At 36.3% G+C, this 16,758-nt stretch overlaps 1 protein-coding gene across 15 annotated transcripts in view; it reads left to right on the forward strand.

The window, feature by feature from the left end:
- VPS13B (vacuolar protein sorting 13 homolog B) overlaps positions 1-16,758 on the forward strand; it is an 861,603-nt gene that overhangs the window by 230,049 nt on the left and 614,796 nt on the right. The window lies entirely within an intron of this gene.

Genomic DNA, 16,758 nt, shown 5'->3' on the forward strand with positions numbered 1-16,758 from the left:
ATAGCGGCCTCTAGTGGCTTATACTTGTCAGCTGTGTGCAGAGAGGTCTTCTGCTACCTGCCCATTTGCTGTGGAGTTTATCTCTGCTGTTGCTGTGGGCGTGGCCTGGCTGGGGCTGCTCCTCCAAATTGGTGGAGCCTCATTGTAGGGGGAGCGGCTGGGAGGCTATTTATCTCTGTAAGGGGCCTCTGTGCTCTCTTTTACCCTGGAGGTTATTTTGCCCAGAGATTCCCAGATTCCCTGCGTCTGGTCTAAGTGTCCTGTCTTGCCCCTTTAAGACTTCCAAAAAGCACTCTCTAATCCAAAACAAGAACAGCAACAATGAGAGAGGGAACAGAAAAAAAAAAAAAAGGAGAAAACACGCGATTTTTTTTTTTTTTTCCTCAGGCGCCCGTCCTAGATACCCAGTCACTGGTCCTGCTGCCCTGCCTCCCTAGCATCGGGTTCTCTGTCCCTTCAAGGCTTCGAAAAAGCACCTGCCCACCGGTCCCGCAGGGAAAATCGCGCGATATTCTTTGTCTTCATTCGCCGGTCCCAGGCACCCGCTCCCCAGTCCTGCTGCTCTGCGTCCCTAGCACCAGGGTCCCTGTCCCTTTAAGGCTTCCAAAAAGCACTCGCCAAAAAGAAAAAAAAAAAAAGAAAGATGCGTGATTTCCTACGTCCGCAGGCGCCAGTCTCAGGCACACGCCTACAGGTCTTGCAGGGAGAAACGCGCGATATTGTTTGCGCTCAGGCGCTGGTCGCAGGCACCCGGTCACCGGTCCTGCTGCCCTGCCTCCCTAGCACCAGGGTCCCTGTCCCTTTAAGGCTTCCAAAAAGTACTCGCCAAAAAGAGAAAAAAAAAGGGGAAAAACACGTGATTTTCTCCGTCCTCAGTTGCCGGTCTGAGGCACCTGCCCTCCGGTCCCGCAGACAAGAACACGGGTTATTCTTTGTCCTCAGGCGCCGGTCCCAGGCAACTGCTCACCGGTCCCTCCGCCCTGCCTCCCTAGCACTGGGGTCCCTGTCCCTTTAAGGCTTCCAAAAAGCACTCACCAAAAAGAGAAAAAAAAAGGGGGGAAAAACACGCGATTTCCTCCTTCCTCAGGCGCCAGTCTCAGGCACTCGCCCACTGGGTCCCCCTTCGCAAGGCGCTGGGTTCTTGCAGGTGTGCATGTCGTCTGGATGTTGTCCTGTGTCCTCTGGTCTCTATTTTAGGAAGAGTTTTCTTTGTTATATTTTCATAGCTCTATGTGTTTTTGGGAGGAGATTTCCACTGCTCTACTCATGCCGCCATCCTGGCTCCGCCCCCTAAACTGTCTGTTTTTAAAAGAATAGTCACTTAAAAAAAGGTAGTTGGTAGCATATTTCCCTGACTTTAAGAGAGTAACTTTTCTTTTTTATTTTGGATATTCGTTGATTTTATATATTTCTTATAAGAGATACAATGCTTATGCATTTCCTGTATTATGTTTTTAAACTCTTTATGAAATTAAGTAATATATGTTATTTTAACATGAGAAGGAATTTGTGGGTAAAGAAAAAATTTTTTTAAAGTTAATTTCCTTTTGCTTCTAACTTTTCCCACTTCACTTCCTCAATGCTTATACGAACATATTTGTAGTTTAAATGAGATGGTATGCATATTTTGGAACTTGCCCTTTACACTTAATCGCACGTTATGGTTATTGTTCCAGCATAATAGTAGAAGTATCACTTGTCCTTCCTAATAGCTGCACATTACCTTATAGTATAGGAAAATAGTATAGGAGTTCTATTATTTTTTCGGTCTTTCCTCTCGATGAATATTTATTAGTTTTTCTGTAGATGGATGTTAAATGTGCCATTGTAGGTCAATAAGAACACGTATTTCAGCTTAATTAATTGCCTTGGAAAGATATGTAAAGTTTTATATAACTTTTTATTACAAAAATAGATTGTAGAATGCAGGAATTACTAGAAAGCACATAGAATAAAATAAAAATTATCCATAAGTTTACCAAAACATAATTGATATTATAAATTGGAGCACCTTTCCAATTATTTTTCTGATTTACTATTTTTTTTCCAATTCACTGTATCAGTTGTGCTATGCACAGCTAGGTCTTATTTTTACGTAATGAGGAAGATTATGCAAAATTATTTCAAGTTCCTCATTTTCGTATTCTTTCTTTTAAGACCTATAACTTTTTAGTGCAGTTTTGTCTTTTTCTCTCCTCCTACTATTGCTTAGAAAGGATAGCTAAAGACTTCCAATAAAATTTGTAATCCAGTCTAGAAAGTACACTATTAAAAAGGAAAAATGACTTTTCAATTAAAACTGAGAAAGCTTTGGTTCTTGATGTTGCTTCTGCCTGATTAGTCATGGGATTTTGCTTAAATTACTTGACCTCTCAGAACCTCAGTTTCCTCTGTTGTTTCCAACTGTGGAGAATAATCACTTAGTATTTTGAGAGTTATGTATTTCTACCTGAGAAAAAAATAGCAAAGATATTATTAAATGGTCTATTGACACATGGTCTTATTCTGTGTCTTAGAATCAAATGAAGTTTACCAGACTCAACATTAGTGAGCTTCTTTATGTTCCCTTGAAAGTCAATCCTGATCATCCCATGGCTAGTTCTTGTTATGATTTCTGTAACTACAGTTAGTTTTGCCCATTTTTGAACTTCATATAAATGGAATCATACAGTACATACTCTTGTTTATATGGTTCATTGACGTTTTTGTATGAATGTATTTTGTATATTTATATCAATATATAAAATATATCAATATGCTATGCTATTTAATATTAGTCATTATTAAAATAGGGTAGGTTGATAGGTTCTAAGTAAAAAGTAAGTTGCAGGCTAGTATGAGCAGCACCTTACCACCTTCATTTTTTAAATTTTATTTTGGTATCATTAATATACAATTACATGAGCAACATTATGGTGACTAGACTCCCCCTATTATCAAGTCCCCACCACGTACCCCATTACAATTACTGTCCATCAGTATAGTAAGATGCTTTAGAATTACTACTTGTCTTCTCTGTGTTATATTGCCTTACACATGTCCTGCACCCCTACATTATGTGTGCCAATTGTAATGTCCCCTTTTCCCCCTTATCCCTCCCTTCCCACCCATCCTCCCCAGTCCCTTTCCCTTTGGTAACTGTTAGTACATTCTTGGGTTCTGTGAGTCTGGTGCTGTTTTATTCTTTCAGTTTTTTCTTTGTTCTTATACTCCACAGATGAGTGAAATCATTTGATACCTGTCTTTCTCCACCTGGCTTATTTCACTGAGCATAATACTCTCTAGCTCCATCCATATTGTTACAAATGGTAGTATTTTTTTTTCTTCTTATTGCTGAATCATATTCCATTGTGTATATATACCATATCTTCTTAATCCATTCATCTACTGATGGACACTGAGGTTGCTTCCATATCTTGGCTATTGTAAATAGTGCTGCAATAAACATAGGGGAGCATATGTCTTTTTCATACTGGTCTGCTGTATTCTTTGGGGGAATTCCTAGAAGTGGAATTCCTGGGTCAAATGGTATTTCTATTTTTAGATTTTTGAGGAACCTCCAAACAGTTTTCCACAATGTTTGAACTAATTTACATTACCAATAACAGTGGAGGAGGGTTCCCCTTTCTCCACATCCTCACCAACACTTGTTGTTGTTTGTCTTTTGGATGTTGGCCATCCTAATTGGTGTGAGGTGGCATCTCATTGCGGTTTTAATTTACATTTCTCTGATGATTAGTCTTGTGGAGCATCTTTTCATGTGCCTGTTGGCCATCTGAATTTCTTCTTTGGAGAAGTGTCTGTTCAGATCCTCTGCCCATTTTTTAATTGGATTATTTGCTTTTTGTTTGTTGAGGTGCGTGAGCTCTTTATATAATTTGGAAGTCAACCCCTTATTGGATATGTCATTTATGAATATATTCTCCTATACTGTGGGATGTCTTTTGTTTTACTGATGGTGTTCTTTGCTGTAGAGAAGCTTTTAGTTTGATATAGTCCCACTTGTTCATTTTTACTTTTGTTTCCCTTGCCCAGGGAGGGAGATATGTTCATGAAGAAGTTGCTCATGTTTATGTTCAAGAGATTTTTGCCTATGTTTTTTCTAAGAGTTTTATGATTTCATGACTTACATTCAGGTCTTTGATCCATTTGGAGTTTACTTTTGTATATGGGGTTAGACAATAATGCAGTTTCATTCTCTTGCATGTCGCTGTTCAGTTTTGCCAACACCAGTTGAAGAGGCTGTCATTTCCCCATTGTATATCCATGGCTCCTTTATCATATATTAATTTACCATATATGCTTGAGTTTATGTCTGGGCTCTCTGCTTTGTTCCATTGGTCTATGGCTCTGTTCTTGTGCCAGTACCAAATTGTCTTGATTACTGTGGCTTTGTAGTAGAGCTTGAAGTCATGGAGTGTTATTCCCCCTGCTTTATTCTTCCTACTCAGAATTTCTTTGGCTATTTGGGCTCTTTTATGGTTCCATATGAAATTTACAACTATTTTCTCTAGTTCGTTGAATAATGCTGTTGGTATTTTGATAGGGATTGCATTGAATCTTTCAATTGCTTTAGGCAGGATGGCTATTTTGACAATATTATTTCTTCCTATCCATGAACAAAGGATGTGTTTCTGTTTATTGGTATCTTCTTTAATTTCTCTCATGAGTGTCTTGTAGTTTTCAGAGTATAGGTCTTTCACTTCCTTGGTTAGGTTTATTCCTTGGTATTTTATCTTTTTGATGCAGTTGTGAATGGAACTGTTTTCCTAATTTCTCTTTCTGCTAGTTCATCATTAGTGAATAGGAATGCAACAGATTTCTGTGTATTAATTTTGTATCCTGCAACTTTGCTGAATTCAGATATTAATCTAGCAGTTTTGGAGTGGATCCTTTAGGGTTTTTTATGTACAGTATCCTGTCATCTGCCAATAATGACAGCTTAACTTCTTCCTTACCAATCTAGATGCCTTTTATTTCTTTGTGTTTTCTGATTGCCATGGCTAGGATCTCCAGAACTATGTTGAATAGAAGTGGGGAGAGTGGGCATCCTTGTCTTATTCCCGATCTTCAGCTTCTCTCTGTGAAGTATAATGTTGACTGTGGGTTTGTCATATATGGTCTTTATTATGTTGAGGTCCATGCCCTATATATACATTTTGTTTAGAGTTTTTATCATGAATGGATGTTGAATTTTGTTGAATGCTTTTTTCAGCATCTGTGGAGATGATCATGTGGTTTTTGTCCTTCTTTTTGTTCATGTGGTGGATGATGTTGATGGATTTTCAAATGTTGTCCCATCCTTGCATCCCTGGGATGAATCCCACTTAATCATAGTGGATGATCTTTTGATGTATTTTTGAATTTGGTTTGCTAATATTTTGTTGCATATTTTTGCATCTGTGTTCATCAGGGATATTGGTCTGTAATTTTCTTTGTCTGTGGAGTCTTTGCCTGGTTTTGGTGTTACAGTGATGTTGGCCTCGTAGAATGAATTTGGGACTATTCTTTCCCATTGTACTTTTTGGAAAAGTTTACAAAGGATGGGTATTAGGTTTTCACTAAATGTTTGATAAAATTCAGCAATGAAACCATCTGATCCAGGGATTTTCTTCTTAGGTAGTTTTTTGTTTACCAATTCAGTTTCCTTGGTATTAATTGGTCTATTCAGATTTTGTGTTTCTTCCTGGGTCAGCCTTGGAAGGTTCCATTTTTCTGGAAAGTTGTCCATTTCTTCTAGGTTATCCAGTGTTTTAGCTTATAATTTTTCATAGTATTCTCTTGTAATTCTTTGTATTTTTGTGCTGTCCATATTGATTTTTCCTTTCTCATTTCTGATTCTGTTTATGTGTGTAGTCTCTGTTTTTTTCTTGATAAGTCTGGCCAGGGGGTTTATCTATTTTGTTTATTTTCTCGAAGAACCAGCTCCTGCTTTCATAGATTCTTTCTATTGTTTTATTCTTCTGAATTTTTGTTATTCTCTAATCTTTATTATGACCCTCCTTCTACTAACTTTGGGCCTCATTTGTTCTTCCTTTTCTAGTTTCATTAATTGTAAGTTAGACTGTTCATTTGGGGTTCTTTTCTGAGATAGGCCTGTATTGCAATATATTTCCCTCTTAGCATGCCTTGGCTGCATCCTACAGATTTTGTGGTGTTGAGTTATTGTTGTCATTCATCTCCATATATTCATTGTTCTCTGTTTTTATTGGTCATTGATCCATTGATTATTTAGGTGCCTGTTATTAAGCCCCTCCATGCATTTCTGGGCTTTTTCATTTTGTTTGTGTCATTTACTTCTAGTTTCATACCTTTGTGATCTGAGAAGATAGTTGGTACAATTTCAGTATTTTTGAATTCACTGAGGCTCTTTTTGTGGTCTAGTATATGATCTATTCTTGAAAATGTTCCAGGTGCCTTTGAGAAGAATGTGTATCCTGTTGCTTTTGCATGGAGTGTTCTGTAGATGTCTGTTAGGTCCATCTGTTCCAATGTGTTGTTTAGTGCCTCTGTGTCCTTACTTATTTTCTGTCTGGTTGATCTGTCCTTTGGAGTGAGTGGTGTGTTGAAGTCTCCTAAAATGAATGCATCACATTCTATTTCCCCCTTTAATTCTGTTAGTATTTGTTTCATATAATTAAGTGCTCCTGTGTTGGGTGCATAGATATTTATAATAGTTATATCCTCTTGCTGGACTGACCCTTTTATCATTATGTAATGTCCTTCTTTGTCTCATAACTTTCTTTGTTTTGAAGTCTATTTTGTCTGATACAAGTACTGCAACTCCTGCTTTTTTCTTCCTATTAGTTGCATGAAATATCTTTTTCCATACCTTTACTTTCAGTCTATGTATGTCTTTGGGTTTGAAGTGAGTCTCTTTTAGGCAGCATATAGCTGGGCCTTGTTTTTTTATTCATTCAGTGCCTCTCTGTCTTTTGATTGGTGCATTCAGACCATTTACATTTAGGGTGATTGTCGATAGGTATCTACTGATTGCCATTGCAGGCTTTAGATTTGTGGTTACCAAAGGTTCGCTCTATGTCTTTTGAATGGTTCATTCAGTCCATTTACATTTATGGTAATTACTGATAGATATATACTTATTGCCATTTTATTAGTAATTTTATGTTTGTTTTTATAGTTCTCTGTTCCTTTTCCCTCTCATATACTCTTCTCTTGTTATTTGATGGTTTTCTTTAGTTTTGTGATTGGATTTTTCTTTCTTAATTTTTTGTGTATCTATTACAGGCTTTAGTTTTGTAGTTACCCTAAGTTTCAAGGATATCCTCCTAACTATATAATAGTTTATAATAAGTTGATAATCGCTCCCTTTCAAACATAATCTAAAAGTACTTCTTTTTTTTTCTTTTTTCTCTACCCCACTTTATGTGTTTGATTTCATCATCTCTATTTTGTGTATTGCTTTACTGATTTTGTGTATATTTGGTTTCACTACTTTTGTTTTCATTTGTTTTAAATTCATACTTGCTTGGTATATAATTGGCCTACTACTTTACTGTGGGTTTATTTTCACTTGTGAAAACTATTTGGCCCTAGGAACATTTCCATCTACAGGAGTCCCTTTAACATATCTGTAATGCTGTTTTAGTGGTGGTGAATTCCTTCAGCCCTCGTTTATCTCGGAAATATTTAATCTCTCCTAAAATTTGAGTGATAATTTTGCTGGTAGAGGACTCTTGGTTGAAGGTTGTTCTGTTTCAGTATATTCAATATTTAATGACACTCCTGTTTGACCTATAGTTTTTTCTGAGAAGTCTGCTGGTAGCCTGATGTGGTTTTCTTTATATGTAATCTTTCTTCTCTCTTTGCTTCCAGTACTCTGTCCTTATCCTTATCTTTTCCATTTTAATTAGTATATGTCTTGGTGTTGTCTTTCTGGGGTTCTTTTTGTTAGGGTTTGTTTGTGCTTCCATGACCTGGGTGTCTGTTTCCTTCCTCAGGTTAGGGAAATTTTCAACAATTATTTCTTCAAAGAGACTTTTCTACCCCTTTTTCTCTGTCTTCTCCTTCTAGTACCCTTATTATGCAAATATTGTTTTGTTTGGATTTGTCACACAGGTCTGTTATCATTCTTTCATTTGTAGAGATGTTTTTTTCTCTCAGCTTCTTTGTGTTCCTATTCTGTCATTTCTACCCTACCTCATTGTCTCCTCTACTTGAAGCTATTATTCATTCCCTGTATTGTAAATTTCATTTCAGTTACTGTTTTCTTCAGCTCTGAGTGGCTTTTTCTCAGTTTTTGTGTCTTTTTATTGAAGCCATATCTGAGATCTTCAGTACTTTTCCACCCAGTGAGCATATTTTGACTGTTACTTTGAAATCCTTATTAAGAAGATTGGTGATCTCTGTTTCATTTAGTGCTTTTTCTGGTGTCTTGTCCTGTAGTTTTGTCTGGAGCATATTCCTCTGCCTTTTTATTTTGTAAGGTTTCTGCATTTCTCCTTTTGTATTAGATGACTCTGCTATGCTTCCTGGTCTATAGAGTAATGCCTTTATGAAGAAGGTGTCCTGTGGTTCCCAGAAGGCTGTTTACTGTCCAGTGCCTGGTTCCCCTCTGCAGTGGAGCCCCAGTTGCTGTTGGTTGGCAATGGGTAGAGTTGCCTTTTTGCTTGTTTGCCAGAAGTGGTCTATCTCAGTCTGCTGTGGGTGGGACTTTAGCTGTCCGTTTCTGAGCCTGATGCTTCTGCTGGGATCATTGTGTTTGACGCTGCCCTCTTTCTGCCCTGCAGTGAGGGTGGGGTGGATTAATGCCGTTACTGGGGTGGTTGCATGGCTCTGAGGGAGGTACAAGGTGGCAGGGAGTAGTGCGGCCTTGGGGTGGGTCACCCAAGAGGAGAAAGGAAAATTTGGAACTGGCTCCTGCAGGTGCTTCTCTAAATATGCTGAGACAGGGTGGAAACCCTGGGAAAGCCTCCTGTTTCCTGTCAGGCAGCAAAGTCTGATGCTGCTGACTGAGTGGGCTGGCATTCCTGTGGTATGTAAGGAAGCACCTTTAGTCAGAGTTGCCAGCGAGGGGGATGGAGTATTTGGGGCTCCCGGGAGTGCCTGACCTGTTGGTCCACAGGATGCGTGAGGAAGCAGTCTGCCTGCCCCTTTCTTTAGTGGAGAGAGCTCCATCCAGTACTTGCCTCTCTGGTGCCCCCCCTGTTTCTGACAAAACTTTCAAACTACTGCCTCTGTTTTGGGTTTCAGCAGGACTGACAGAGTGTGCCTGTCCTCTGCAATCGCCTGGAGACTCAGCTTCCCAGAGTGCTCCAACTCTTCCTGGTGTCTATTTCTGCCAATCACCAGAACCCAGTACAATGGGGACTTGTGTTCTCAGAGCAGATCTCCTGGGCCATGTTTGCAGATTTCCTGAGCACCTATCCCCTTCCCCACTCTGTTCCTCTTCCTCCTGTCTGTGGGCTGGGTTGAGGGAAGGGCTTGGGTCCCACTCAACCCAGCTTTGCCACTTTACCCTTCTCTGTGTGGTCTTCTTCCCCAGGTGTAGGTGGTCTGCTCTGCAGTCTTCAGGTGGTTTTCAGGTATAACTGTATTTGCTGTAGTGAGTGAGTGAGTGAGTGTGTGTGTGTGTGTGCGTGCGCGCGCGCCTGTTGTGTGTGTATGGGAGGAGGTTTCCACCTTGCCTTCCTGCTCTGCCATCTTTTCTCCCCCCTCTCTTTTGTCATTTTTTGTTTAAGTATTTTTTGAAATGGGATGAGGGTAGAACATAATCTTACCAAATAAATAGAAACTTTATTTCCCCTTTTTTTCTTGATCTCTCCCTTCTTTATTCTTTTATCTCATAAAAATTCTAATTATATGGAGAAATGTATTCTTTGGTTTAGCTTTTAGTATTATAAGGATTACTCTTAGCCTCCCATATACAAGTGTTTTATGCCTATTACGGTTTGTCATGTGTCTTGTCTGTTTATGTTTGTGTAGCTAGCTGACTATTTCTATTATAATTAACCCTGCTTTCCCTGACTCCCAGTTCCTTTAATGAAAGGGAGCTTTTAAAACTCCTACTAATTATTTACTAAGTATAGAAAGTTTAAGCATGTGAGATAGGATTTATTTAGGTAAGTTCAAACTTCTTAATATTTGGCTGTAAATATTTTAAACCCTTAAAGATAGATCTTTTTCGGTGACTGAATCAAACTTGCAATGTTAATGTTTGGATTTTAAAAATAGAGGCAGAATTAGAATAAAACTAGGGTAGTTTTAACTTCCAAGGAGTCAGTGAAACCAACTTGAAAAAAAAAATGAAATGTAAGTCATTTCTTACTGTCCTTTCTTCACTGTAGTTTATAATCAAATACATGCATATTAATATTAATAGCAAATAACAAAATAATTAAAAAGATAAAACATTAAAATATTAACACATTAATTTCTAGCCAAAAATACAACATACTTTTTAAAACGACGTTATGACTAATCTGAGTTACCCAGTTTCCATAGATGTCCATGAATCACGCTTCTTACATGGTAGCTGGCTTTCCTCAGAGCAGATATTCCAAGTGACTAAGGCAGTACTGCAAGCCTTCTTTTTGAAGTCCAGTGTCCCTGGGACTGTCTTTTCATAAGGAGCCCAAGATGGTCACATAGACTAATAATATAAAAAAGGAGTGAGAGAGGCCTATCTCGCTCCCAACTCTTCAGTTGTGTTGGCTGAAGAATCTGACATATGTGATGAAACCATCTAGGATCTTTAGCTCAACTGAAACTTCAGATGATTCCAACCCAGCCACCATCTGACTGCAGCTGCATGAGAGAGACACAGGCAAGAACCACTCAGATGTGTCCAGAAAATCCACAGAACTCTAAAAGAGATAAAAATAGTGTTGCTTTAAGTCACTAAGTTTTGGAGTAGTTCCACAGCAATAAATAACTGGAGCAGATACTGTTAACTAAAATTTGTTTTAATTGTGTTTTATTGTGGACATGAAAGACCAAGATATTTTACTCACCCTCATCATTGGACACTTTACTTGATAACAGTATTTTGAGCCAAAAGATACTGATGTAATGTTTGAAACAGAATTGCAGATTAAGAATTATTCTGAGGTTCAGACCACAGTGCAGCCAGATTAACCCTGGAGCATTTAAGGCTACTAGGAAGCTTTAAAGAGCAATAAATCACACCTCAAGGACCCATCAGTAATACAGGGATCCCAGCTGAATTTCAAGTATTTCCTATTGATAGTTACATAAAATAAAATTAGACATGAGATAATTTAAAGTAAACTAATAATTATATAAGCCTGGCCCTACTTCCCCCTTGGTTATTTTATCTTTTCCTACTTTCGATCATATTTTTGTGACTCATTTACAGTAGTATTTAATAAACTTCGGCCCCATGTAGAAGGATGGGATTTGTATCAAGCTGATGCATTTTAAGTTTCTTTATACCTTCCAGATACAAGAAAACATGAATCCCCCAATGTCAGAGACTGCTAGTGTTTCTTGATTACAAACTCTTTGACCTTAGGTTCACTGAAGATTAGTATATTAGGCATAATGCATTCAAACTCATTTTCTAAGTTATCTTTCATGTTTTGTCATCTGCCAGGTGGACTTTGAGCATTTTAGGAGAAATGTGCTTTTAAGAGTCATAATTATCCACTGCATCTAGGGCTTACCTGGTATTTAAAAGAATATTAGTAAAGTCACATTTCATTTGGTTGGGAGCTTTCACGTGATTGCAAAATGGTCATGTCGTATATTTTCATTTATATCTGTAGATGTTGGTAGGTTAATATATTTTCAAATTTGAGAACTAAATATTTGTTGACATTCTATTAATATAGCTTGTAACCTCTCATAGCCAATTCTTCTGTATAATTTTACACACAAATAAGCTTGCATTGGCAGGTTCATCTTAAATGTATATGAATTGAAAAGTAGAATTATAAATGTAATAATATAGACCTGGTAAATTCTTTAAGGTATACTGATTATGATGTGTAAACATTATAGCCAAGGTATGCTATTGCATTGACTTCCAAAAACCAGACAAATTTGAAAACTTTTTCACATTTTGCACTTAATAAACTAATGTATAGATTATTGCTTATATTTAAACCTAAACAAATTTTCTCTAGCCTTTCTAACAAAAACCTAATAAGTAGGTATTGCTTTAAAAATGACCAAATCTACCAGTTATTTGGTAAGACCAGCATATTCATAAATTTCTCATCCATGCTTTTTCCAAAAATACTAACCCATATTGTTCTCCCTGGACCTGTTGTAGAGATGACTAATCCAACTGCTGAGGTCTCCCTTTATGTGTTTGATGGAACACTTGGCTTGCTGGACTACAGCTGTGTGTTTATGTGTAGTGCACACCTGCAGGGGCCTGACAAATAGCTGTAGTATGCAGAGGATACAAAATTACCCTGGCAGTGCCGCAAATAAGGAAGTTTCTGTTTTGAAGTCCATATGTGTGTGTGCTTGAGATGCCAGCTGGTGTATTTATGTTGCATGCACAGATGTAAAACTGCAAACTGATTTTATACCAAATAAAGTCTAATCTTTTTATACATACTTTGTGTCAAAGTTATGGAGTGGTACAGAAGAATGTTCTCACGACTTAGGTCTTTTAAAATAAAAGGTGCTATTAAAAATACGAATTCATGTCATAACTGGGAAAGAGGGTAGTGACATAAATGGTATTAACTACTAACGTTGTATGGAAGAATGTTAGTGCTATATCATTATATAAATAAATAAAGACTTGATTTATTATAATCATTAATATATATCCTCTTTTGTGGCTAGTCAGTCAGGCCTGTGTTTAACCCAATTTATGAATACTGAAATGTGGAAGGCAAATTTACATAGTTACTTGAAGGCTTTACCCTATTTCTTTTTTCAGTATACTTAATTTAACAAGTTGAAATGATTGTGTATTTTGGGTGACATTTTACCAATGTATTTAATTTTTCTGAAAGAAGTTAACAGTATATACAGGGATAGTATTTTCCAAGTCTATGCAAATTTAAACACCAAGACAAAATAGTAGGAAAGTTGTTTATTCAAAATAACCTTTGAAAAGGCATTTTTTTTTTCTTTTAACTTGTCCCTCTAACTAAACAAAGTCCATTTTTTTTAGTATGTACACCCTTAAGAATAATGATTTCATATTTGGATCAAATTGAATCTTCAAATTAATATTTACAAATTAGACCTCTCATATCTGTTCCTTAACTGCAGACTTATTTTAAAGTTGGAATTCTTCTTTTTTATTAGTGTTTGATATAGTCATTTTTTTCTAAGAACTATCATAGGTTACCAGCTAATGAACTTTTTCAGTATATAATTTCTAGTGTTAATGGGCATGTTTCAGTTGAAGTATATTCAAAAGTACAGTTGACCCTTGAGAAATGCAGGCTTTAGATGTGCCAACTCCTCATGTAGTCAAAAATCCATGTATAACTTTTGATTCTCCCAAAACTTAACTATTAGCCTGCTGTAGACTGAAAGCCTTATTGACATATTAAAGATATTTTTTTATGTGTCAAGCACATGTATGTATATGTATTATATGCTGTATTCTTGCAATAAAATAAGCTAGAGGAAAGAAAATGTTTTTTGAAATTTTTTCAAATTCCAAAACATTTTCCAGTATGTTTATTGAAAAACATTTGCATCTATGTGAACTCATGCAGTTCAAACCCTGTTCATAGGTCAACTGTATTGTCTTTCATTATATTTGAAATATGTGTATAAATTAAGAATTCTTAGTCGTTGCACAATGAGAACTGGTTATCTGAATTTCTATAGTTAGTTTTGTATTTTCTATGACTTCTTAAGGGTATTTAATCTTACCCTAGTTGATAAGTACTGGCATATAAAGTATTTGCAGGTAGAGAGGAGTTCAAATCCTATCCCAAAGCATATTAATTTTAATTAGAAAAATTTAATGATGCTATAAAGATATGTTGGCCTATAATCTTCAGTCCAACACTGTATGTGTATTTCACACATGTACACCTAAATATATTAAATATTCTTCTGACCTTGATGGAAGTTTGTTGTAATTTGTATTTGTAGAACTGCCTTATCCTAGTTCCTTATTTGATTTTATTTGTGCTGATATTTTGTATGCTTTACTAATTATCCATTCTTGGTTATTAATAATAGCAATCTTGTAAATATTTTAAGTAATGCCTTTATTTTTATTAAGTATTACTTTAGTAGCCATGGTTTATCTTTCTTCAGAATAATAGTATGCTTTATTTTATCATAAAAGGATGTGCATTTGCTATTTCTGACATAATTTTACTTGAATTTAATTGTCATCTGATTTCAAATGTGGGAAGGGTCTGAGGTTTTAGCATTGTCCTTCAGTCTTAAAAGTATGAATTTTGATTGAGTTAGGCTTCTCAATTCATGAAGACAGCTTGATTTGCATTAATTTTTATATAATGAGACAAAGGAGGTATAGAAACCACATCTCCTAATGGCTAACCTGAGGGATAGAATGGTTCTGGCAAAATGTACAGTTATTCACACATTAAAAGTACATCAAGAGGCTACAAAATTCCCAGGAGGAAACAAAAGGCAGAGCAGAATGGCAGTTTAGTATAGTTGAATGCACTTTTGATCAGGAGACAGACAGACCCCAACATTGTTATTCCCATTGTGTGATGTTAGGTTAGATTCCTGGAGCTTCAGTTTTCTCACTAGAGAAAGGGAAGAGTAGTCCTGATTTAATAAAGTTGATGTAAGTGTTAATAAGGTAATAAACATAAAGCTCTTCCTAAAGCTAGGATGTGAAACATGTAGTAGGTATTGATTATTGACTTTTTTTTTGTAGCTTTCGTAGTACGAGCAGTTTGATGTAAATTAATGACATGGGAAATAAAAAATATATGTTAACTCAGAAAAGAATGTAAACAGGAAAGATTAATTGTAGGTTTATATTTTTCCTCAAAGAATATTGTAAAGAAAGGACCAACCCTCAAGTTTTACAACTACAAGACAGAATCTTTTATTACTCATTTGAGAGATTATGTTCCATACATTGCTGGTTACTTAGTGCCAGGGCCAACTTCTTTTAGTAGGGTATCACTTCAAACACTGCTGCCGCCACTGCAGGTTGCAAGCACATGATTGAAAGCTTCTAGTTCTCAGCTCATGCCCAGATGTCTTTCAATAACCATAGCTAGTAATTTCTTCAAATTGCTCACTTTATCAGCAGCACATGTCATCAATCCTCAAGTGGTTGCTCAAGTCAAACTGCAGAATCTTTTGCTTACATATGCAGCTGCAAACAGGTGAACAGGCAGAAAGTAATTTGTGCAGCTTGGTGGCTGTCAGACGAAAGACAGACAATCTGTGTTTAAAACAGATTGCAGGCCCTGTATGGGCCAGACAAAAGGGTTTCTCTAACTGCAAATAATTCCAAGGTTAACGTATTTTCCTTTCTGCCATTAGGTGATTTGTTAAAATTGGAAACAATGAGCATTATAAATCTACACAGAAACTGGAGACAAGATGAAAGAAAATCAGATCACTAAATAGGTTTACATTTGTCTTTCCAGAGAAGTATAGCTGGCATTCATATATGATATTTTCTCACAAATTAAGCCAAGTTATAAAATAATTATCTGAAACTTATAAATTTATAACTGTTTCAGGTTGCATTAAGAATTACTGATATTAAAAACAATGAAGTCTGAGTCAATACAGTTTTTATAATAAATATTTCAGTTTCTAGAGTTAATTCAATTTGTGCATGTTATAATTTGCATTTTTCAAATGTTTAGTATTTCCCTTAAAACTTCATTAATGTAGATTTCAAAAAGTAGGATATGCCAGCTCTACCAAGGTGTTCAGCACATAAGGTTCAATCTTGGTTACAAAACAAAAATTCTTATGGAGAAAACATTTGTGTAGACTTACACATTTAAAAAAGTTATTCTCAATATTCTCCTGGGAGTTACTGGAACCTAACTCTGAAATATATCTTAATCTATTTGTAAGATAGTCATATTTTAGAAGATCATTTCCTAATAACATTAAGAATATTCATCATTTGTCCATGTATCCCAAATTGATAAACTGTTTAAAGATCCTAGAGGAGCAGCACATTACTTGTCTATATTTGTCCATATGAGTGCTTTTATGCAATAAACAGTAAGAAGGACTATTATTACATTAGCTTTGCTAGTACTTCATCATGAAAAACTGCTGGAGAGGATATGCAGACATGTTTATATATTTAAAATATGTGTATATGATTGCGTGTGGGTAGCACACAAGAAGTGAAAGATTAGTCAGTCCTTCTTTGTTATTATCTGTCAGAGCTCCTCTCTATGATAGAGAGCATAACTATAAATGAATATGACTGATTTTTCTCTTACTCACTGGGTCTTTTGTGCTTTCTCTCTCATTTCGTAGTCACTTTAGTGTTGTAATTGTTTGTAATGGGTAATCTTTTAAACACAGTGTTTAAGAACATAGTCTTCAGTGTTAAACTGGATTCAAGACCCAGTTTGGTCATATTGTATGATCTTAGACAAGCTACCTAACTCCCAGTCCTCAGCTTTTCAGTGATGGTAGTGATATTTATCAAATATTTATAATATTTATAATGTTTTAATAATATTTCAGGGAAAAAAATCATTGTGGGTGTTGCCTTGCATATTTTTAAAGTTTAACAAACCTTACTATTTTCTGGTAGAATTTAAACATCCTGAGGAGAAGGAATGTGTTTGTCTTGTTTCTGGCTGTTTCCTAAGTGTTTGT

Source organism: Manis javanica, chromosome 2 (genome assembly GCF_040802235.1).
Source record: "Manis javanica isolate MJ-LG chromosome 2, MJ_LKY, whole genome shotgun sequence".
In the NCBI taxonomy this organism is placed as follows: domain Eukaryota; kingdom Metazoa; phylum Chordata; class Mammalia; order Pholidota; family Manidae; genus Manis; species Manis javanica.